The sequence below is a fragment of the Ranitomeya variabilis genome, chromosome 5, assembly GCF_051348905.1.
Source record: "Ranitomeya variabilis isolate aRanVar5 chromosome 5, aRanVar5.hap1, whole genome shotgun sequence".
Taxonomy (NCBI): Eukaryota; Metazoa; Chordata; class Amphibia; order Anura; family Dendrobatidae; genus Ranitomeya; species Ranitomeya variabilis.
In genome coordinates this window covers 672823939-672849755 of record NC_135236.1, presented here as the reverse complement: position 1 = coordinate 672849755, position 25817 = coordinate 672823939, and the positions used below count along the sequence as shown (strand labels likewise).

The following is a 25817-nucleotide window of genomic DNA, read 5'->3' as shown; positions in this document are numbered from 1 at the left end:
CTGCCCTCTATGTACAAGAATATAACTACTATAATACTGCTCCTATGTACAAGAATATAACTACTATAATACTGCTCCTATGTACAAGAATATAACTACTATAATACTGCCCCCTATATACAAGGATATAACTACTATAATACTGCCCCTATGTACAAGAATATAACTACTATAATACTGCCCCTATGTACAAGAATATAACTACTATAATACTGCCCCTATGTACAAGAATATAACTACTATAATACTGCCCCTATGTACAAGAATATAACTACTATAATACTGCTCCTATGTAGAAGAATATAACTACTATAATACTGCCCCTATGTACAAGAATATAACTACTATAATACTGCCCCCTATGTACAAGAATATAACTACTATAATACTGCCCCTATGTACAAGAATATAACTACTATACTACTGCCCCCTCTGTATAGACTATAGAATATGTAAGAAAATAGAGTAAAATCCAGGAGAATTAATGGTGCTGAGAAAGTGTCCTGATGTTAAGGAGAAGTAAAATGTATGGGGAAGAGAAATCCAGAACACAGAAGCAGCATATGAGGAAAAGTGGAGAATAGAGAAGTCTTGGGTGGGGATAGAGATAACAATTTGGGGTGTGAGAGGGGACACTTTATCACTAGTCAGTTGTAGTTTCTGAGTGCAGTTATTCTTTCTTCGGACACTTCATCGCTGCCTTTGGCAGGTGATAATCTGTTTCCCTCGACTCTTTCTTGCCAGATCCTTTCGGAATAAATTCCGCTGCTGATGACTGATTTCACTTTGATCTTCCGTTCAATACAAAACTGAAGACGGGGATAAACAGGACGCAGCAGCTACACAATGTTCACGTTGGTCCCGGGCCATCATTGTGGGGAGCTGGAGTGCTGCTCCGGCGCTATTAACGCTGCGCGGCGGCTGATTCACAAGTGTTCAGACATCCACCCTGTCTGGGGTCTGTACTGCCAGCATGTGACCGCCATAAGTGACAGCATCTCTTAAGATTTTCATCATGATCCTGGTCTGGGACCTAAGATTTTTGCAATTAAAATTTTTTACGAAAACTATATAATACCGCAATAGAGTGCTCCCAATTCTTTTATATAATACATAAAATACAAAGACGGAAACAATGTGCTCATATAGTTTGATCGCTAACATGAATGCTACCTCACAATGCCCAAAAATTAATACTACCGTACAGTGCCAAGATGATATTATCATACTGTGCTCATTATTTTTCAATATAATACATAAAATACTAATACCGCCACACTGTACTTCTGAATAACAGTGATGTCCGACACCTCATAGAATGTTCTTCACATTCTTTACATAATGCTCTTGACTGTCTTGGCAGCATGTCCTTAACTTTTTGGGAGGAGTGTTCTAGATGGAATGCTCTTGACTTTCTTGTTGAAATATTCTTAACCACCTTGGTGGGTTGTTCTTGACTTTCTAAGCAGAATGTTCTTGACTGTCATGATGGTTCTTGGTGGAATGTTCTTGATTTAAGAGACTTTCTTGATGAAATGGTCTTAACCCTCTTAACTTTCTTGGCAGAATGTTCTTGACTTTCTTGGCGGAATGTTTTTTAATTTATTGACGGAAAGATATTGACTGTCTGGATGGAATTATCTTGACTTTTTTGGTGGAATTTTCTTGATGGAAGACTCTTGACTTTCTTGGTGAAATGTTCTTAACCATTTTGGTGCAAGTCTCTTGAATTTCTTGGTGGGATGTTATTTACTGTCTTGATGAAATTATCTTGACTTTCTTGGTGGAACGATGATGACAGTATTGATGAAATGATCTTGACTGTCTGGATGGAAATATCTTGACTTTCTTGTCGGAATGTTCTTGACTTTCTTAGTGGACTGTTCTTTGATGACTTGATGGAACAATCTTAACTTTCTTGGTGGAATGTTCTTGACATTCTTGATGGAGTGATCTGGACTGTATTGATGAAATGATCGTGACTGTCTGGATGGAACTATCCTGACTGTTTGGATGGAATTATCTTGACATTCTTAGCAGAATATTTTTGATGGAAGACTCTTGACTTTCTCTATAAAATGTTCTTAACCATCTTGGCAGAATGTTCGTGAATTTCTTGATTTCTTGGCGGAATGTTCTTGACTGTATTGAAGGAAAGATTTGGACTTTCTTGGCGGAATGTTCTTGACTTTTTTGACTGAACAATCTTGACTGTCTTGGTGGAATGTTCTTGAGTTTTTGATGGAATAAAGTCGTCTTAATTGGCAGGATAATCTTGATGGGAGGCTCTTGGCTTACTTGGTAAAAAGTTTGTAACTGTCTTGATGGAATGTTCTCAACTTTCTGGGTGGAATGTTTTAAACTTTCTTGATGGAGCAAGCTTGATAAAATGATCTTGACTTTCTTGGCAGAATGTTCTTGATGGAAGGCGTCTTAACTCTCTTGGTAAAACGTTCTTAACCATCTGGTTGAAGGTTCATGACTTTTTGATGGAATGATTTTAACTTTCTTGGTAACATGTTTTAAACCATTTTGGTTGAATTCTTGACTTTCTTAATGGAATGATTTTGACTGTTTTGATGGAATGATCTTGACTTTCTCAGAAGAATGTTATTGACTGTCCTCATGTAATAACCTTGACTTTCTTGGTGGAATGTTGTTGACTTTCTTGATGGAGCAATTTTGATAGAACGATCGTGACTTTCTTGGCAAAATGTTATTGGTAGAAGGCTCTTGACTTTCTTAGTGAAATGTTCTTATCCATCTTGGCGGAATGTTCTTGACTGACTAGTTGGAATGATCTTGATTTTCTCAGCAGGATGTTATTGATGGAAGGCTTTTGACTTTCATGGTAAAATGTTTTTGTTTTTCCATCTTGGCGCAATGTTCTTGACTTTTTTGAAAGGGATGTTCTTAATGGAAGGCTCATGACTCTCTAATGTTCTTGACCTTTACGGCGGAATGTTCCTTAACATTTGGTTTGTGCTCCTAAGAAGTTTCTTCATGGTGACGCCATGCATCTTACATAATATTTGAATAATAATAGTCTGATATTTGGGATGTGCTGGCACAAGTCGTGAACTTACATGGCAGGACCTCCCAAACTCAAGCATAATTGACTCATTGCATTTTTTTCTCATAAGAATGAAACATAAACACCAATATATATTTTAATAATGACATCACTTGAAAGCTGTGACCTTCTGGGAGGTGTCTTAAAGGGACGGTACACAACAGCCATTGGCGTTTAATTTGGTAAACTTCTGTACTCGATCATCAGCCACATCTGATAGGTTGTGATTTGTGGGGCCCTTACTAGGAAGCCGTGAGGGGGCCACATCATAGTATGTTATGTGGGGAATACCAGCAGGTGGATGTGATGCCAAACACATCCAGAATCCCCCCGATATGAGTGCCAGGGGCATAGGACAACTCCTCCCGTCATTCCTCCTGAATTCCTCGCTGGTTACTCAGAAGGTACTTCTGTTATTGTAATCAGTCTTGGAGGATTTGCTCGGCACCGGACCAACGTCAGGAAATGAAACATTTTGAACAATTTTTTCTGCTGAGATTCAAAACAAAAAAATCCTTCTCTGAACGACTGATGAAAGATGAAAATTAATGGTTCGATATGAAGGTCAAAGAACGTCCAGCGTCCGGCTACACAGAGATCATGCAACGACCCTCATACTCAATACAACCCTCATTACCCCCAACCATAATACTACACAACCCTCACATTACACCTCACCATAATACTACACAACCCTCACATTACACCTCACCATAATACTACACAACCCTCGCATTACAGCCCACCATAATACTACACAACCCTCACATTACACCTCACCATAATACTACACAACCCTCACATTACACCTCACCATAATACTACACAACCCTCACATTACACCTCACCATAATACTACACAACCCTCACATTACACCTCACCATAATACTACACAACCCTCACATTACACCTCACCATAATACTACACAACCCTCACATTACACCTCACCATAATACTACACAACCCTCACATTACAGCCCATCATAATACTACACAACCCTCACATTACAGTCCACCATAATACTACACAAGCCTCACATTACACCCCACCATAATACTACACAACCCTCACATTACACATCACCATAATACTACACAACCCTCACATTACACCTCACCATAATACTACACAACCCTCACATTACAGCCCACCATAATACTACACAACCCTCACATTACACCTCACCATAATACTACACAACCCTCACATTACACCTCGCCATAATACTACACAACCCTCACATTACACCCCACCATAATACTACACAACCCTCACATTACACCTCACCATAATACTACACAACCCTCACATTACACCTCACCATAATACTACACAACCCTCACATTACACCTCACCATAATACTACACAACCCTCACATTACACCTCGCCATAATACTACACAACCCTCACATTACACCTCACCATAATACTACACAACCCTCACATTACACCTCACCATAATACTACACAACCCTCACATTACACCTCACCATAATACTACACAACCCTCACATTACAGCCCATCATAATACTACACAACCCTCACATTACAGTCCACCATAATACTACACAACCCTCACATTACACCCCACCATAATACTACACAACCCTCACATTACACCTCACCATAATACTACATAACCCTCACATTACACCTCACCATAATACTACACAACCCTCACATTACAGCCCACCATAATACTACACAACCCTCACATTACAGCCCACCATAATACTACACAACCCTCACATTACACCCCACCATAATACTACACAACCCTCACATTACACATCACCATAATACTACATAACCCTCACATTACGCCCCACCATAATACTACACAACCTTCACATTACAACTCACCATAATACTACACAACCCTCACATTACACCTCACCATAATACTACACAACCCTCACATTACACCGCACCATAATACTACACAACCCTCACATTACACCTCACCATAATACTACACAACCCTCACATTACACCTCACCATAATACTACACAACCCTCACATTACACCCCACCATAATACTACACAACACTCACATTACAGCCCAGCATAATACTACACAACACTCACATTACAGCCCGGCATAATACTACACAACCCTCACATTACAGCCCACTATAATACTACACAACCCTCACATTACAGCCCACCATAATACTACACAACCCTCACATTACACCCCACCATAATACTACACAACGCTCACATTACACCCCATCATAATACTACACAACCCTCACATTACACCCCACCTTAATACTACACAACCCCCACATTACACCCCACCATAATACTACACAACCCTCACATTACAGCCCACCATAGTACAACACAACTCTCACATTACAGCCCAGCATAATACTACACAACCCTCATATTACACCCCACCATAATAGTACACAACCCTCACATTACAGCCCACCATAATACTAAACAACCCTCACATTACACCTCACCATAATACTACACAACCCTCACATTACACCCCACCATAATACTACACAACCCTCACATTACAGCCCACCATAATACTACACAACCCTCACATTACACTCCACCATAGTACAACACAACTCTCACATTACACCCAACCATAATACTACACAACCCTCACATTACACCTCACATAATATTACACAACCATCACATTACAGCCCACCATAATACTACACAACCCTCACATTACACCCCACCATAATACTACACAACCCTCACATTACACCTCACCATAATACTACACAACCCTCACATTACACCTCACCATAATACTACACAACCCTCACATTACACCCCAACATAATACTACACAACACTCACATTACAGCCCGGCATAATACTACACAATCCTCACATTACAGCCCACTATAATACTACACAACCCTCACATTACACCCCACCATAATACTACACAACCCTCACATTACAGCCCACCATAGTACAACACAACTCTCACATTACAGCCCAGCATAATACTACACAACCCTCACATTACACCCCACCATATTACTACACAACCATCATTACCCCCAACCATATTACTACACAACCCTCACATTACACCCCACCATAATACTACACAACCCTCACATTACACCCCACCATAATACTACACAACCCTCACATTACACCCCACCATAATACTACACAACCCTCACATTACACCTCACCATAATACTACACAACCCTCACATTACACCTCACCATAATACTACACAACCCTCACATTACACCCCACCATAATACTACACAACCCTCACATTACAGCCCACCATAATACTACACAACCCTCACATTACACCCACACCATAATACTACACAACCCTCACATTACACCCCACCATAATACTACACAACCCTCACATTACACTCCACCATAGTACAACACAACTCTCACATTACACCCAACCATAATACTACACAACCCTCACATTACACTCCACCATAGTACAACACAACTCTCACATTACACCCAAACATAATACTACACAACCCTCACATTACACCCCACCATAATACTACACAACCCTCACATTACACCCCACCATAATACTACACAACCCCCACATTACTCCCCACCATAATACTACACAATCCTCACATTACCCCCACCATAATACTACACAACCCTCACATTACACCTCACATATTATTACACAACCCTCACATTACACCCCACCATAATACTACACAATCCTCACATTACACCCCATCATAATACTACACAACCCTCACATTACACCCCACCACAATACTACACAATCCTCACATTACACCCCATCGTAATACTACACAACCCTCACATTACACCCCACCATAATACTACACAACCCTCACATTACACCCAACCATAATACTACACAACCCTCACATTACATGCCACCATAGTACAACACAACTCTCACATAACAGCCAGCCATAATAATACACAACCCTCACATTACACCTCACGTAATATTACACAACCCTCACTTTACACCCCACCATAATACTACACAATCCTCACATTACACCCCACCATAATACAACACAACCCTCACATTACACCTCACATAATATTACACAATCCTCACATTACACCCAACCATAATACTACACAACCCTCACATTACAGCCCACCATAATACTACACAACCCTCACATTACACCCCACCATAATACTACACAACCCTCACATTACAGCCCAGCATAATACTACACAACCCTCACATTACACCACACCATAATACTACACAACCCTCACATTACACCCCACCATAATACTACACAACCCTCACATTACACCCCACCATAATACTACACAACCCTCACATTACACCTCACCATAATACTACACAACCCTCACATTACACCCCACCATAATACTACACAACCCTCACATTACACCCCACCATAATACTACACAACCCCCACATTACACCCCACCATAATACTACACAACCCTCACATTACACCCCTCCATAATACTACACAACCCTCACATTACACCCTACCATAATACTACACAACCCTCACATTACACCCCTCCATAATACTACACAACCCTCACATTACACCCTACCATAATACTACACAACCCTCATATTACACCCCTCCATAATACTACACAACCCTCACATTACACCCCACCATAATACTACACAACCCTCACATTACAGCCCACCATAATACTACACAACCCTCACATTACACCCACACCATAATACTACACAACCCTCACATTACACCCCACCATAATACTACACAACCCTCACATTACACTCCACCATAGTACAACACAACTCTCACATTACACCCAACCATAATACTACACAACCCTCACATTACACTCCACCATAGTACAACACAACTCTCACATTACACCCAACCATAATACTACACAACCCTCACATTACACCCCACCATAATACTACACAACCCTCACATTACACCCCACAATAATACTACACAACCCCCACATTACTCCCCACCATAATACTACACAATCCTCACATTACCCCCACCATAATACTACACAACCCTCACATTACATCTCACATATTATTACACAACCCTCACATTACACCCCACCATAATACTACACAATCCTCACATTACACCCCATCATAATACTACACAACCCTCACATTACACCCCACCACAATACTACACAATCCTCACATTACACCCCATCGTAATACTACACAACCCTCACATTACACCCCACCATAATACTACACAACCCTCACATTACACCCAACCATAATACTACACAACCCTCACATTACATGCCACCATAGTACAACACAACTCTCACATAACAGCCAGCCATAATAATACACAACCCTCACATTACACCTCACGTAATATTACACAACCCTCACTTTACACCCCACCATAATACTACACAATCCTCACATTACACCCCACCATAATACAACACAACCCTCACATTACACCTCACATAATATTACACAATCCTCACATTACACCCAACCATAATACTACACAACCCTCACATTACAGCCCACCATAATACTACACAACCCTCACATTACACCCCACCATAATACTACACAACCCTCACATTACAGCCCAGCATAATACTACACAACCCTCACATTACACCCCACCATAATACTACACAACCCTCACATTACACCCCACCATAATACTACACAACCCTCACATTACACCCCACCATAATACTACACAACCCTCACATTACACCTCACCATAATACTACACAACCCTCACATTACACCCCACCATAATACTACACAACCCTCACATTACACCCCACCATAATACTACACAACCCCCACATTACACCCCACCATAATACTACACAACCCTCACATTACACCCCTCCATAATACTACACAACCCTCACATTACACCCTACCATAATACTACACAACCCTCACATTACACCCCTCCATAATACTACACAACCCTCACATTACACCCTACCATAATACTACACAACCCTCATATTACACCCCTCCATAATACTACACAACCCTCACATTACACCCTACCATAATACTACACAACCCTCACATTACACCCCTCCATAATACTACACAACCCTCACATTACACCCTACCATAGTACTACACAACCCTCACATTACACCCCTCCATAATACTACACAACCCTCACATTACACCCTACCATAATACTACACAACCCTCACATTACACCCCTCCATAATACTACACAACCCTCACATTACACCCTACCATAATACTACACAACCCTCACATTACACCCCTCCATAATACTACACAACCCTCACATTACACCTCACCATAATACTACACAACCCTCACATTACACCCCTCCATAATACTACACAACCCTCACATTACACCCTACCATAATACTACACAACCCTCATATTACACCCCACCATAATACTACGCAACCCTCACATTACACCCCACCATAATACTACACAACCCTCACATTACACCCAACCATAATACTACACAACCCTCACATTACACCTCACCATAATACTACACAGCCCTCACATTACATCCCACCATAATACTACACAACCCTCACATTACACGCCACGATAGTACAACACAACTCTCACATAAGAGCCAGCCATAATAATACACAACCCTCACATTACACCTCACATAATATTACACAACCCTCACATTACACCCCACCATAATACTACACAACCCTCACATTACACCTCACCATAATACTACACAACCCTCACATTACACCCCACCATAATACTACACAACCCTCACATTACACCCCACCATAATACTACACAACCCTCACATTACACCCCACCATAATAATACACAACCCTCACATTACACCTCACATAATATTACACAACCCTCACATTACACCCCACCATAATACTACACAATCCTCACATTACACCCCACCATAATACAACACAACCCTCACATTACACCTCACATAATACTACACAACCCTCACATTACACCCCACCATAATACTACACAACCCTCACATTACACCCCACCATAATACTACACAACCCTCACATTACACCTCACCATAATACTACACAACCCTCACATTACACCCCACCATAATACTACACAACCCTCACATTACACCTCACCATAATACTACATAACCCTCACATTACATCCCACCATAATACTACACAACCCTCACATTACACCCTGTCCAGATTTCTCTAATGTATTGACGTTACATCACCCGCACTCTCAGTAGTTTGCAAAATATTTGATTTAATTTTCGTAAATTTTACACCACAATGAAGAAAAAATATTGTGTGTGATTAGCAAAAAATTAAGTAACGAGAGACGTTTCGACCCCGTCCGGGTCTTTTTCAAACATTGCTATACTTGGCTTTTTTTAACTACCTGGTCTCTACAGCAGTGTTTCTCAGCTTGGAATTAGTGTCCCGGAAGCCGAGTGTAGGAGCGCGGTTGTGCGCTATAGCGGTTTTACTGATAGCGGTATTCGGTGGAGAATCTCGTAAATGTGACCCCGTCTCTCACACACAAGCTGTTCTCACCCCACCACTCGACCATTAGTCACAGACACCGAGGCCTTCACCCCATATTAGTCATATATCTCAGCCTACCCACCATCGCTCTCAGGCTTTTCTGGAAGTTACGGGGTTTGGTGGGAAATATCTTCTTTTTTTAACTAAAGAATGAAGAAAACTTAATTATAACTTCATCAGGCTATCCGGGGAGTATGTGATGGGGAGACCCCCGCGCTGGGCCAAGATATCTGACGTATTCTCATTGTGTGGGAGGACACGGGGTTAAAAGGAGAACGCTGCACAAAAGGGGACAGAGGTCGTCCTCCAAATATCTAAAAACGGAAATATCAGGAAATGTCTTATATAGTTGACTCATCATGACCTTGTGTGGACGGCAGATCGCGGGATTATTGTACATTGTGCAGTAGCAGTTTTACCTGCAGTCCTGTGGAAAAGGAGCCATAAAGCAAACTCAGCTCTGCTACATTTGAAAAAATTATTCTTGTCTACTCTGGCAGATTGGTAAAAATATAACAGCAAGTCTTCCATAAAGGCCGTAGGAGCGGTGACTGGGGGGAGCTCATTGTGTACGGACTGATACTGCTCCCACTGGCGGCACTGCGGGGAGCTCCCCCTAGTGGCGGCTACGCACTCTTAGAATTTCATCTATTTTATGCCAAAATGTGAACTGTTCATGTGGGCACTGTTCTACAAATTGTTATTCCTCAGGGGCACTCGTCAGCCATTTGGATCGTTTCTGGCATTTCTGTTTATGTGGGCACATTCCTAGCAATAACACTGCACAACCCCCACATTACACCCCACCATAATACTACACAACCCTCACATTACACCCCACCATAATACTACACAACCCTCACATTACACCCCACCATAATACTACACAACCCTCACATTACAGCCCACCATAATACTACACAACCCTCACATTACACTCCACCATAGTACAACACAACTCTCACATTACACCCAACCATAATACTACACAACCCTCACATTACACTCCACCATAGTACAACACAACTCTCACATTACACCCAACCATAATACTACACAACCCTCATATTACACCCCACAATAATACTACACAACCCCCACATTACTCCCCACCATAATACTACACAATCCTCACATTACCCCCACCATAATACTACACAACCCTCACATTACACCTCACATATTATTACACAACCCTCACATTACACCCCACCATAATACTACACAATCCTCACATTACACCCCATCATAATACTACACAACCCTCACATTACTCCCCACCATAATACTACACAACCCTCACATTACACCCCACCATAATACTACACAATCCCCACATTACTCCCCACCATAACACTACACAACCCTCACATTACAGCCCACCATAATACTACACAACCCTCACATTACACCCCACCACAATACTACACAATCCTCACATTACACCCCATCGTAATACTACACAACCCTCACATTACACCCCACCATAATACTACACAACCCTCACATTACACCCAACCATAATACTACACAACCCTCACATTACATGCCACCATAGTACAACACAACTCTCACATAACAGCCAGCCATAATACTACACAACCCTCACATTACACCTCACGTAATATTACACAACCCTCACTTTACACCCCACCATAATACTACACAATCCTCACATTACACCTCACCATAATACAACACAACCCTCACATTACACCTCACATAATATTACACAATCCTCACATTACACCCAACCATAATACTACACAACCCTCATGTTACAGCCCAGCATAATACTACACAACCCTCACATTATACCCCACCATAATACTACACAACCCTCACATTACACCCCACCATAATACTACACAACCCTCACATTACAGCCCAGCATAATACTACACAACCCTCACATTACACCCCACCATAATACTACACAACCCTCACATTACACCCCACTATAATACTACACAACCCTCACATTACACCTCGCCATAATACTACACAACCCTCACATTACACCCCACCATAATACTACACAACCCTCACATTACACCCCACCATAATACTACACAACCCTCACATTACACCCCACCATAATACTACACAACCCTCACATTACACCCCACCATAATACTACACAACCCTCACATTACACCCCACCATAATACTACACAACCCTCACATTACACCCCACCATAATACTACACAACCCTCACATTACACCCCACCATAATACTACACAACCCTCACATTACACCCCACCATAATACTACACAACCCTCACATTACACCCCACCATAATACTACACAACCCTCACATTACACCCCACCATAACACTACACAACCCTCACATTACACCCCACCATAATACTACACAACCCTCACATTACACCACACCATAATACTACACAACCCTCACATTACACCCCACCATAATACTACACAACCCTCACATTACACCCCACCATAACACTACACAACCCTCACATTACACCCCACCATAATACTACACAACCCTCACATTACACCCCACCATAATACTACACAACCCTCACATTACACCCTGTCAAGATTTTTCTGCTAGCGGTTTTCGGTGGAGAATCCAGTAAATGTGACGCCTTCTCAACCAGACAAGCTGTTCTCACCCCTCAACTCTACCATTAGTCACAGACACCAAGGCCTTCACTCCATATTAGTGCTGTATGACGGCCTACCCACCATCGGTCTCATACTTTTCGAGAAGCCACGATGTTTGAAGGGAAATATTATCTCTTTTTTTAACTAAAGAATGAAGAAAACTTAATTATAATTTTGTCAGGCTATCCGGGGAGTATGTGATGGGAGAGATGACCCCCGCGCTGGGCCAAGATATCTGACGTATTCTCATTGTGTGGGAGGACATAGGGTTAAAAGGAGAACGCTGCACAAAAGGGGACAGAGGTCGTCCTCCAAATATCTATAAATAGGTCTGAAAACGGAAATTTGTGGAAATTTCTTCTATAGTTTACTCATCATGACCTTGTATGGACGGCAGATCGCGGCATCATGGTACATTGTGCAGCAGTAGTTTTACCTGCAGTTATTCTTGTCTACTCTGGCAGATTGGTAACAAAATGCTCAATTTATGTGAGCATTTTTGTAGCACTGTTTATGGGGGCACTTTTCAAGCACTTTTCTGGCACTACTATTTATAGGGGCACTCTTCTAGCACTATGAATGTGGGCACTTTCTTGGCACTACTATTTACAGAGGCACTTTTCTAGCATTATTAATGTGGGCACTTTTCTGACACTACTGATAATAGGGGCACTCTTCTAGCATTATTGATGTGGGCAGTTCTCTGACACTACTGATTACAGGGGCACTCTTCTAGCATTATTAATGTGAGCACTTTTCTGACACTACTGATTACAGGGGCACTCATCTAACATTATTAATGTTGGCACTTTTCTGACACTACTGATTACAGGGGCACTCTTCTAGCATTATTAATGTGGGCACTTTTCTGACACTACTGATTACAGGGGCACTCTTCTAGCATTATTGATGTGGGCAGTTCTCTGACACTACTGATTACAGGGGCACTCTTCTAGCATTATTAATGTGGGCACTTTTCTGACACTACTGATTACAGGGGCACTCATCTAACATTATTAATGTTGGCACTTTTCTGACACTACTGATTACAGGGGCACTCTTCTAGCATTATTAATGTTGGCACTTTTCTGACACTACTGATTACAGGGGCATTCTTCTAGCATTATTAATGTGGGCACTTTTCTGACTACTGATTACAGGGGCACTCTTCTAGCATTATTAATGTGGGCACTTTTCTGACTACTGATTACAGGGGCACTCTTCTAGCATTATTAATATGGGCACTTTTCTGACACTACGGATTACAGGGGCACTCTTCTAGCGTTAATAATATGGGCACTTTTCTGACACTACTGATTACAGGGGCACTCTTCTAGCATTATTAATGTGGGCACTTTGCTGACTACTGATTACAGGGGCACTCTTCTAGCATTATTAATGTGGGCACTTTTCTGACTACTGATTACAGGGGCACTCTTCTAGCATTATTAATGTGGGCACTTTTCTGACACTACTGATAATAGGGGCACTCTTCTAGCGTTATTGATGTGGGCACTTCTCTGACACTACTGATTACAGGGGCACTCTTCTAGCATTATTAATGTGGGCACTTTTCTGACACTACGGATTACAGGGGCACTCTTCTAGCGTTAATAATATGGGCACTTTTCTGACACTACTGATTACAGGGGCACTCTTCTAGCATTATTAATGTGGGCACTTTGCTGACTACTGATTACAGGGGCACTCTTCTAGCATTATTAATGTGGGCACTTTTCTGACTACTGATTACAGGGGCACTCTTCTAGCATTATTAATGTGGGCACTTTTCTGACACTACTGATAATAGGGGCACTCTTCTAGCGTTATTGATGTGGGCACTTCTCTGACACTACTGATTACAGGGGCACTCTTCTAGCATTATTAATGTGGGCACTTTTCTGACACTACTGATTACAGGGGCACTCATCTAGCATTATTAATGTTGGCACTTTTCTGACACTACTGATTACAGGGGCACTCTTCTAGCGTTATTAATATGGGCACTTTTCTGACACTACTGATTACAGGGGCATTCTTCTAGCATTATTAATGTGGGCACTTTTCTGACTACTGATTACAGGGGCACTCTTCTAGCATTATTAATGTGAGCACTTTTCTGACACTACTGATTACAGGGGCACTCTTCTAGCATTATTAATATGGGCACTTTTCTGACTACTAATTACAGGGGCACTCTTCTAGCATTATTAATGTGGGCACTTTTCTGACACTACTGATAATAGGGGCACTCTTCTAGCGTTATTGATGTGGGCACTTCTCTGACACTACTGATTACAGGGGCACTCTTCTAGCATTATTAATGTGGGCACTTTTCTGACTACTAATTACAGGGGCACTCTTCTAGCATTATTAATGTGGGCACTTTTCTGACACTACTGATAATAGGGGCACTCTTCTAGCGTTATTAATATGGGCACTTTTCTGACACTACTGATTACAGGGGCACTCTTCTAGCGTTATTAATATGGGCACTTTTCTGACACTACTGATTACAGGGGCACTCTTCTAGCGTTATTAATATGGGCACTTTTCTGACACTACTGATTACAGGGGCACTCTTCTAGCGTTATTAATATGGGCACTTTTCTGACACTACTGATTACAGGGGCACTCTTCTAGCGTTATTAATGTGGGCACTTTGCTGACTACTGATTACAGGGGCACTCTTCTAGCATTATTAATGTGGGCACTTTTCTGACACTACTGATTACAGGGGCACTCTTCTAGCATTATTAATGTGGGCACTTTTCTGACACTACTGATTACAGGGGCACTCTTCTAGCATTATTAATGTGGGCACTTTGCTGACTACTGATTACAGGGGCACTCTTCTAGCATTATTAATATGGGCACTTTTCTGACACTACTGATTACAGGGGCACTCTTCTAGCGTTATTAATGTGGGCACTTTGCTGACTACTGATTACAGGGGCACTCTTCTAGCATTATTAATGTGGGCACTTTTCTGACACCACTGATTACAGGGGCACTCTTCTAGCATTATTAACGTGGGCACTTTTCTGACACTATTGATTACAGGGGCACTCTTCTCGCATTATTAATGTGAGCACTTTTATGGCACCGTTGTTTCTGGTACTATTTTGTGGGGCATTGTTCTTGCACTGTTGGATACAGGACACACTATTCTTGCACTATGTGGACACTTTTCTGTCATTCCTGTTTATGAGGGGGCTCTCTTGTGGCTCCGTTTTTGTGGGTACATTCCCAGTACAGTTGTTTATGAGGGCACCACCGTGGCTCCATTTATATGGGTTATTTCATGGTACTACTGACTATTCAATGAACTCCTGTAACGCAGTCTTAGGATTAATTCTGACCCGGAACATCGCCCACAGACACCCGCTACTGGGAGGAGCTTATGGAAACTGATCGTAATGTGCTAAAATTGACCAGGATTGTTTTTTGAAAACCAGTTTGGGCAAATTCGGAACCGTTGGCAACTAATAAAGTTCCCCCTGAAAAATATAACAAATAAAAGTCCGGCATAGGTTTTAACCACTACCTGCGTACACAAAAGGTTCGGACTGTAGCACGCCTGCATTAGGGAATTATTTCCCATTTACACCAATTGTTATTTCAAGAAAACAGGGGGAAGCCATTAATAAATGTAAGGAATTTGTGGGGTGGGGGTTGGACATGTCTGTTCTGCATTACGACCCAGAGGACGCAGTGCCCCGAGCCACAAACAACAGTAATGAATGAGTAGTAGCGGGGAAATCATTATTATAATCATAGGTTGTAATGGGATTGCCCTCTTAACCCTTACAGTCCCAGGGGCCCACCAGCACCACTTAGACTGAAGTTTAGCAGGCGCTGTAGGTAGTCAGGTGGTCACTAATGAATACCAGCTAAATCCTCACTTATTGATCAACCAAATTTAATATCAGTCTTTACACTTTTATAGAAGACCTGTCACTTGCCATAAATATATTTATACAATTACCCGGTGTAAATGCCGCTGTTCTCCTGAATCCGGCGATGTTTTTCTTTTGTTCCTACGCCTCTCCAATCCTGAGATATGGCCCTTTCTTCCTTGTCAATAAATCTAGACTTCTCAGCCAAGTGGGCATGGTTCCCGCCTCTTCTCTGTGGGCGTGTTCTCAATGACCACGCCCTTTTAAAAAAGACCATATTTAAATACAGGGAAGAGGGGGCTATATCTCAGGAACGCAGAGGTGCAGGAACAAAAGAAAAACATCGCCGGATTCAGGAGAACAGCGGCATTTACACCACGGAAAGAAAAATACAAATTTATGGCAAGTGACAAATCCCTTTAAGTGTGTCAAAAAAGGGGAATCAGTTATAAATTGTCCAGTGAACAATTTTTGTCAATAAAAACTGATGGAGTCAAAGCAGCGTAAGAAAGTTGTACCAAATACATGAAGCCACCTGAGCTATTTTCATGAATCTGGTGTACCGCCATTTTTTTCCTTGCAGATTTTGAGGAACGCAGAGGGGCAGAGCCTGTCTCTTTTGTCATTTAGGGGATGTTGTGATATGGATTAGAAAAAAAAAAACACCTTTAAAACAACTGATATCTTACATTTAATAATTTAAAAAATCTTATAAGCCAGAAATATGACTAATAAAAATAATTGAATGCCTCCTTTTTTTTTCAGGCTAGATTAACCCAAGGGGCCACACATTTAAAAAACAAACTGAAAATTTCACGTAAAGTCAATAGGGTCATTAACGGCAATCAGACTGTATTATTATTGTATTCCTATTAATAGTGTGCAGTGCTCCCCCTAGTGGTCAGATGGTCAGATTCAGATCTTATGGTCCTGCACCTATTAGTGCTTGTCTGAATTGGATAAGTGCTGAATATTGGAGATAAGGGGATATACTAGAGAGTCCACATCCATATCAAAACCCATTTTACTCCCCTCTATTATGCAAGTGAATGAAAGCTAGTGTTATCTGTTATCGGCTTTTTATATGCTGCAACTATGTTAGCTATGGTTGTACCTCCTAGGACTAACGTCTTCTAATTCCTGCTACACCCACATGGGTCATGGAAGCTGAGATATTCGGAGACACGGGATCATTTTACCTACAAAGCAGTGCTACCTGCAGCTGCCACTAGAGGGAGCACACTATGTATACATTATGAGAACAGTATGCAGTGAGCTCCCTCTAGTGGTGGCCTTAGTTTTAATTTGATTTGATTTTGACCGGACACCATTTGCCACTCACCCGCCCTCGGTGGGATTTCTTGGTTCACTATGGCGGGTGCAGATGTTGCCCCCTGCATCACACAGCACAACACCTGGCCGCCACTACTGGGGCACTTTTTCTTAAAGGGCCATACACAGATTTTTATCGTCGACCAGTGTACAGTATTGTTCCGGTCGATAAAGAATTATCCTCTGACTTAAAGGGAATGTGTAATTATCACAAAATCCTGTGATCGCAGCTGGAAAGAAAAAGCGAAACACAAAAAAGTGCTCGGAAAAAGGAAATGACTACAGAATCACCTTCATTAATATTCTTTTCAAGGGCAGTGTCGCCCCCCCCTCCCCCCCCCAGGATCCAAGATGCTTTTTTCGAAGTCACATGACTGCATGTAAGAGGGTCAAATCGCTCGGTTTCCTCTTCACCGAAGCCAACAGATAAGGATGGGGACGGAGGAAAGTTTTGGTTTTACTAGTGGTCATGTGACTTCTTCTAAATTGGTAGAAAACCAATGATTCACGTCCTGTTATTATATTATTACATTAAGGAATTGTACTATAAGCGATTCTCAGATCTAATATTATATAAAATTATATATATCAATATTGGCACTCATGAGATTTACCATAATCCAATCATCAAAGTAGCAGTTCTCCAAGAGTATGATCAAAGCAGTACAACCTATATTATACCCCAGAGCTGCACTCACTATTCTGCTGGTGCAGTCACTGTGTACATACATTACATTACTGATCCTAAGTTACATCCTGTAATATACTCCAGAGCTGCACTCACTATTCTGCTGGTGCAGTCACTGTGTACATACATTACATTACTGATCCTGAGTTTCATCCTATATTATACCCCAGAGCTGCACTCACTATTCTGCTGGTGCAGTCACTGTGTACATACATTACAGTACTGATCCTAAGTTACATCCTGTAATATACTCCAGAGCTGCACTCACTATTCTGCTGGTGCAGTCACTGTGTACATACATTACATTACTGATCCTGAGTTTCATCCTATATTATACCCCAGAGCTGCACTCACTATTCTGCTGGTGCAGTCACTGTGTACATACATTACAGTACTGATCCTAAGTTACATCCTGTAATATACTCCAGAGCTGCACTCACTATTCTGCTGGTGCAGTCACTGTGTACATACATTACATTACTGATCCTGAGTTACATCCTGTATTATACCCCAGAGCTGCAATCACTATTCTGCTGGTGCAGTCACTGTGTACATACATTACATTACTGATCCTGAGTTACATCCTGTATTATACCCCAGAGCTGCACTCACTATTCTGCTGGTGCAGTCACTGTGTACATACATTACATTACTGATCCTGAGTTACATCCTGTATTATACTCCAGAGCTGCACTCACTATTCTGCTGGTGCAGTCACTGTGTACATACATTACTGATCCTGAGTTACATCCTGTATTATACCCCAGAGCTGCACTCACTATTCTGCTGGTGCAGTCACTGTGTACATACATTACATTACTGATCCTGAGCTACGTCCTGTATTATACCCCAGAGCTGCACTCACTATTCTGCTGGTGCAGTCACTGTGTACATACATTACATTACTGACCCTGAGTTACCTCCTGTATTATACCCCAGAGCTGCACTCACTATTCTGCTGGTGCAGTCACTGTGTACATACATTTCATTACTGATCCTGAGTTACATCCTATATTATACCCCAGAGCTGCACTCACTATTCTGCTGGTGCAGTCACTGTGTACATACATTACATTACTGATCCTGAGTTACATCCTGTATTATACCCCAGAGCTGCACTCACTATTTTGCTGGTGCAGTCACTGTGTACAAACATTACATTACTGATCCGGAGTTACATCCTGTATTATACTCCAGAGCTGCACTCACTATTCTGCTGGTGCAGTCACTGTGTACATACATTACTGATCCTGAGTTACATCCTGTATTATACCCCAGAGCTGCACTCACTATTCTGCTGGTGCAGTCACGGTGTACATACATTACATTACTGATCCTGAGTTACATCCTGTATTATACCCCAGAGCTGCACTCACTATTCTGCTGGTGCAGTCACTGTGTACATACATTACATTACTGATCCTGAGTTACATCCTGTATTATATCCCAGAGCTGCACTCACTATTCTGCTGGTGCAGTCACTGTGTACATACATTACATTACTGATCCTGAGCTACGTCCTGTATTATACCCCAGAGCTGCACTCACTATTCTGCTGGTGCAGTCACTGTGTACATACATTACATTACTGATCCTGAGTTACATCCTGTATTATACCCCAGAGCTGCACTCACTGTTCTGCTGGTGCAGTCACTGTGTACCTACATTACATTACTGATCCTGAGTTACATCCTGTATTATACTCCAGAGCTGCACTCACTATTCTGCTGGTGCAGTCACTGTGTACATACATTACATTACTGATCCTGAGTTACATCCTGTATTATACCCCAGAGCTGCACTCACTGTTCTGCTGGTGCAGTCACTGTGTACATACATTACATTACTGATCCTGAGTTACATCCTGTATTATACTCCAGAGCTGCACTCACTATTCTGCTGGTGCAGTCACTGTGTACATACATTACATTACTGATCCTGAGTTACATCCTGTATTATACCCCAGAGCTGCACTCACTATTCTGCTGGTACAGTCACTGTGTACATACATTACATTACTGATCCTGAGTTACATCCTGTATTATACTCCAGAGCTGCACTCACTATTCTGCTGGTGCAGTCACTGTGTACATACATTACATTACTGATCCTGAGTTACATCCTGTATTATACCCCAGAGCTGCACTCACTATTCTGCTGGTACAGTCACTGTGTACATACATTACATTACTGATCCTGAGTTACATCCTGTATTATACCCCAGAGCTGCACTCACTATTCTGCTGGTACAGTCACTGTGTACATACATTACATTACTGATCCTGAGTTACATCCTGTATTATACTCCAGAGCTGCACTCACTATTCTGCTGGTACAGTCACTGTGTACATACATTACATTACTGATCCTGAGTTACATCCTGTATTATACTCCAGAGCTGCACTCACTATTCTGCTGGTACAGTCACTGTGTACATACATTACATTACTGATCCTGAGTTACCTCCTGTATTATACCCCAGAGCTGCACTCACTATTCTGCTGGTGCAGTCACTGTGTACATACATTACATTACTGATCCTGAGTTACATCCTGTATTATACTCCAGAGCTGCACTCACTATTCTGCTGGTGCAGTCACTGTGTACATACATTTCATTACTGATCCTGAGTTACATCCTGTATTATACCCCAGAGCTGCACTCACTATTCTGCTGGTGCAGTCACTGTGTACATACATTACATTACTGATCCTGAGTTACATCCTGTATTATACTAAATGGCAGATTTCTGCTATGAAGCCACAGAATTGTGAGTGCAGCTCCGGAGGATATTCGGATTGCGGCTGAGCATTCTCTGGATGATTTCATGCAGGTGTTTTTATACACGGTGACATCATATTTCAGGTTTATGGTCCTGATTTACCGCCTGGATCGCCGCCAGTGAATAACGTAATGTGCTGTAGCGCTGATAACTCAGCCATGTGCAGGGAAGGAATTTAGGAAACACGAACAGATGCAGCAGAGCTGACACAGTGTGATGTGAGAGGAGTTTGCCGGGTGATTATATGAGCTCTGCTACATGTGCGAGCCTCGGTAGGCAGTAGTGGATGTTTGCAGTGCAGACGCGTTGTCCCAGGCCCGGCACCGGTTCTGTGTAATAGAAGGACTTCTCTTAGATGTAGCAGAGCCCAATATGTTATTTATCTGACTCATGGGTGCACTAAACTACCTGACTATGTTGGGATGATCAGTGGGTTTACCTGTGGCCTTATGTAAAAACTTTGACACTTTAATGGTAAAATGAACCAAAGGACAAACCCAGCTCTCCTGTATCGGCCGGGTCAGCTCTGCTTCATATAACAGGTAAATGCATCCGCATGATGTAATGTAAGTTCCATAAAACAGACTCAGCTCTGCTACATCTGCATACATTCCTCCATAAAAGACAGATTGATCAGGTATATACCTGTACCATATGACAAACTCAGCTCAGAGATGTTACGACTTTATACGTTTTTGAAAAAACCCTGGTGCCAAATGGCAAATTCAACTCTGCTACATTTATGTACATTTTTTTCATTTCTATAAAACTGAAAATTGCTTATACAATATGATATACACACACACATATATATATATATATATATATATATATATATAGAGTTGTGGCATGTGACAAACTTAGCTCTGCTACATCTGTAAGGACTCCTCTATCACCTATATAGTTGTGCCATAAGACAAACTCAGCCCTACTACAGTTCTATACATTCATGGAAAAGAGAAAAAAAATCAAGCGATTGGGCCATCATCCACATAGCTGTACTAAAAAAGAAACTCAGCCCTGCTACATCTATATAATTTTGTGCAGAAAAACATAATACATGTGCTATCATACAGCATTGGACAAAAGTTTGGACACCCTTGTTCATGCGACGGTTTTCCTTGTTTTTGCTTGAATGTGCACATTGTAAATTTCAGGCTGAAGGCGGCAGAACCACGAAGTCTGAAATATGGAAACAAGGTGTAAAGGAACACGTGACACATCCCAGCATGCATGATACACCTTGGATTAATCCTGGTGCCGCCCCCCCATTACTCTCAGGACAGCTTTAGACCCCCTTGGTTTTCCCTTCTGTTTCACCAGGTCATCACCTTGATGTCTGTGCATCAATTCTGTGGGCTGTAATCTTAGGTGCTGGCAGTTTGTAGTTTCTCAGGCTGGTAACTCTGATGAACTTATCCTCTGCAGCAACAGCTTCATACCTCCTTGGTTTTCCCTTCTGTTTCACCAGGTAATCACCTTGATGTCTGTGCATCAAATCTGTGGGCTGTAATCTTAGGTGCTGGCAGTTTGTAGTTTCTCAGGCTGGTTACTCTGATGAACTTATCCTCTGCAGCAACAGCTTCATACCTCCTTGGTTTTCCCTTCTGTTTCACGAGGTAATCACCTTGATGTCTGTGCATCAAATCTGTGGGCTGTAATCTTAGGGTATGTGTCCACGGTCAGTAAAAGCTGCTTGTTTGACGCTGCGCAGAGCTGCAGCGTCAAACACGCAGCGTCCAGATGTTCCAGCATAGTGGAGGGGATTTTTTGAAATCCCGTGTCCACTATGCGTGGAAACACACACGCGTTGGCCCTGCGACTCCGGACATGCTGCGCGTCTTTTCAGATCGCAGCATGTCCGTGTTACCTGCGTCGCCGCAAGCAATATCACAGGGCGCTATGCGAGGGTGCGATGATCCCGGATGTGTACAGTTAACACATCCGGCATCATCGTGTCCCAGAAAGGGGGCGGGGCTTAGCGCCGAGCGGCTTCGCCGCTCCGGCGATTCCGCCGGCCATCCTGAATGTGGACACGCACCCTTAGGTGCTGGCAGTTTGTAATTTCTCAGGCTGGTAACTCTGATGAACGTATCCTCTGCAGCGACAGCTTTATACCTCCTTGGTTTTCACTTCTGTTTCACCAGGTCACCATCTTTTTGTCTGTGCATCAATTCTGAAGGCTGTTATCTTAGGTGATGTCAGTTTGTAGTTTCTCAGGCTGGTAACTCTGATGAACTTATCCTCTGCAGCGACAGCTTTATACATCCTTTGTTTTCTCTTCTGTTTCACCAGGTCATCACCTTGATGTCTGTGCATCAATTCTGAGGGCGTTATCTTAGGTGCTGGCAGTTTGTAGTTTCTCAGATTGGTAACTTTGATGAACTTATCCTCTGCAGCAGAAGGGAATTCTTGGTCTTTCTTTTCTGAGGCCAGTTTCATCATAGCAATTGATGGTTTTCATAACTGCATTTGTGGATGCCTTCAAGGTTCTAGCAACTTTCCTGATCTTCTCGTCTTATGCCGTTTCTCTTTCCTTAGCTGAGTGGTTCTTGCCGTATTCTGGCTTAGAACAGCTGAGTACCATATAGAACTGCGCACCGACACTGCCTTTCCAAAACAACTCCTAATGGTAGCAAACACTTTCTTGGAAGCCTTTCCAGGTGACGCACTGATGAAGCTGCGGAGAGGATACTTGGGTGATGTAAAGCTTCTTCCATCAGTGTAAAAGTGGGAGAACTCTGAGGAATAAACGATGGAACACACATTCTGGTTTCGTGTTTCTTTTCGCCTTCTTTCCATGTTTTCCTACCTGGTTTTGCCGCCTCCAGTCTGAATCTGAAATGTGCATATTCCAATAAGACCAAGGATACAAAAAACACGCCATAAACAGCTGTGTTCAAACTTTTGACTTTTGTTTACGTATATAATAAAGAGAGCTGTACTAGATGACAAACTCAGCTCTTCTACATTGTATGTTCCTGCAAAAAAGGAGTTTGCAACACTGTCTCAGAGCTGTACTAAATGACAAACTCGGCTCTGCTACATTTATATGTTCCTGCAAAAAAAAGGAGTTTGCAATACTGTATACAGAGCTGCACTAAATGACAAACTCAGCTCTGCTACATTGTATGTTCCTGCAAAAAAGGCATTTGCAATACTGTCTAGTGCTGTATTAACTGACAAACTCAGCTCTGCTACATTTGCATGCTCCAAAATAAAAGGAGTTTGCAACACTATATACAGAGCTGCAACTTTATGACAAACTCAGCTCTGCCACATTTGTATGTTACAAAATGAAAGGAGTTTGCAACACTGTATACAGAGCTGTAACTATATGATACTCAGCCCTGCTACATTTGTAAGTTCCTGCAAAAAAGGAGTTTGCAATACTGTCTACAGAGCTGCACTAAATGACAAACTCAGCACTGCTACATTTGTATGTTTCTGCAAAAAAAAAGGAGTTTGAAATACTGTCTACAGAGCTGCACTAAGTGATAAAATAACAAGCTCGGCTCTGCTACATCCGTAAGGAGCGATGTTGTAGTATTTTGTACTTTTCCCCTGTGCTGATGCAGCAGAGCTCACTGAGCTATTTCACTTAATCTTGTAAATCTGAGGTCTGCAGTCCTGATAAACAGAGTTGTGCCACATGACAAACTCCGCTCTGCTGCGCCGCCAGCCATCCTTCTCTTGGCGCAGGCTGTTGTTTTGAACTTGAGCTCCTCTGCCTCCTCCAGCCCCCCAGCCAGAGGTGCAGGAACATTCCCTCATCCCCTAGAAGGGCACAGAAGAGGGAAGCCTCGCCCCCCACTGCCTGCACTGCGCTCACAGAGCATGCCATTGGCCTGGGCTGCAGAGG

General features: G+C 42.1%; 1 protein-coding gene across 4 annotated transcripts in view; it reads right to left on the bottom strand.

The window, feature by feature from the left end:
* SYN3 (synapsin III) overlaps positions 1 to 25817 on the bottom strand; it is a 244090-nt gene that overhangs the window by 55327 nt on the left and 162946 nt on the right. The window lies entirely within an intron of this gene.